At 42.1% G+C, this 1,962-nt stretch overlaps 1 non-coding gene across 1 annotated transcript; it reads left to right on the top strand.

The window, feature by feature from the left end:
* The first annotated feature begins 620 nt into the window (after positions 1-620).
* Positions 621-692, top strand: TRNAE-UUC (transfer RNA glutamic acid (anticodon UUC)). Its single transcript has one exon. It is a non-coding gene; the product is annotated as a tRNA-Glu (tRNA).
* The last annotated feature ends 1,270 nt before the right edge of the window (positions 693-1,962 follow it).

The following is a 1,962-nucleotide window of genomic DNA, read 5'->3' as shown; positions in this document are numbered from 1 at the left end:
CAGAGAAAGCTCAGACCTGGCCCTGCCTCTAAATGGGGTGAGGGCAGCTGTTGACAGTGATACACAGAGGCAGAAGATTGTAAACTACCTAGGGCTCTGAATGGCTTGCTGGGACTATCCCAGCATGCACCCCAGCCCACAACAGGTGTGCACTCGAGCCCCTCTTGCTCCAGCACTACTGTCCACTAGGGAAGTAGTGCCCTTGCCAAGGGGAGAATGCACACTTAGAAGGAATAGAACCAGCTCAGAACTATACCTCATGACTTCTGATCCAACATTTGAGGCCAGACTCCACCCCTGATAGGGCAGTGACAACCATTTCACAGAGGAGAAGTCCTAGCTCACACATGGCTCGGGTTTTAACCCTTCCATTTCCAGCCCTACCTCCTACCAAGGTGGTAGCTGCCAGCACACCACAAAGAACGATGTGACCCATGCTCACTTTAGATGCAGCTCTCCCAACAAAGGCACTGGACAAATGCAGACTTCATAGGGACACTTCCACTCAAAGACAGCCCTTTAAGACTGAGATAGGTAACTGTTTATTTTCATAGAGACAGAGAAAGTTAAACCCAATGAGAATATGGGATTTTGTTTCAAATGAAAGAACAAGGGGGAGTTCCCTGGTGGTCTAGTGGTTAGGATTTGGCACTTTCACTGCCATGGCCCAGGTTCAATCCCTGGTCAGGAAAATGAGGTGCCACAAGCCATGCAGTGTGAGGAGGAAAAAAAAAATCAAGGAAAAAAAACACTAACAAACAGAGATAAATAATTTAACTGAGGGCTTCCCTGGTAGTGCAGTGGTTAAGAATCCACCTGCCAGTGCAGGGGACACAGGTTCAAGCCCTGGTCCAGGAAGATCCCACATGCCACGGAGCAACTAAGTCCATGTGCCACAACTACTGAGCCTGCACTCTAAAGCCCATGATCCACAACTACTGAGCCAACGTGCCACAACGACTGAAGCCCACATGCTTAGAACCTGTGCTCCACAACAAGAGAAACCACCACAATGAGAAGTCTGCACACTGCAACAAAAGAGTAACCCCCACTCACTGCAACTAGAGAAAGACCATGCACAGCAATGAAGACCCAACACAGCCAAAAATAAATAAATAAATTATTTTTTTAAAAAAAAATAATTTACCTGATAAAGATTTCAAAGCATTAGTAATACATATGCTAACTGAACTTAGGGAAAAAATAGATGAACTAAATGAGAATTTTAAGAAGAATCTAGAAAATATAAAAAGAACCAGTCAGAAATGAAGAATACAGTAACTGAAATGAAAAACGCACTACAAAGAATTAGCAGACTAGGTGACATAGCAGCATTGTTCTTAATAGCAAAGATATGAAAGCAACCTAAGTGTCCATCAACAGATGACTGAATAAGGAAACTGTGGTTTATATCATATATAAACATATATGACCCAGCAATAAAAAAAGAATGAAATTCTGCCATTTAAAACAACATGGATGGACCTGGAGTGTATTATACTTAGTGAAATAAATCAGACAAAGGCAATTAGTGTATGTTATCACTTACATGTGAAATCTTAAAAATAAATCAAGCTACTACATAAGAACAGAAACTCCCAGACACTGAGAACAAACCTGTGATTCACAATGGGAAAAGGTATAGGAGAGGGACAAGATAGAGGTAGGGGATTAAGAGGTACAAACTACTATATATAAAAGAAATAAGAAGAGGGAGTCAGATAAAGGTAGTGAAATGGGAGGACATGGAGCTCACCTCGCCCCCCATATACACATCAAAAACACATGTACATGTGGAACAATTATCATGGGAAAAGAAAAAAAGATGAAAATGACATAATTCCTATATACCCAAAGCTGCAAGAAAGATTTCCATGCAACTGGGTAGGATGGAAAAAAGACATAGGGTTGGTTCTTCTGCCCTTGGGAAAGATCTGAAAGGAAGAGAAAGTACACATGGGC

This window comes from Delphinus delphis, chromosome X, assembly GCF_949987515.2.
Source record: "Delphinus delphis chromosome X, mDelDel1.2, whole genome shotgun sequence".
Classification (NCBI taxonomy): Eukaryota; Metazoa; Chordata; class Mammalia; order Artiodactyla; family Delphinidae; genus Delphinus; species Delphinus delphis.
Note: the sequence above shows the minus strand (reverse complement) of the source record. Positions and strands in the feature narration are given on the sequence as shown.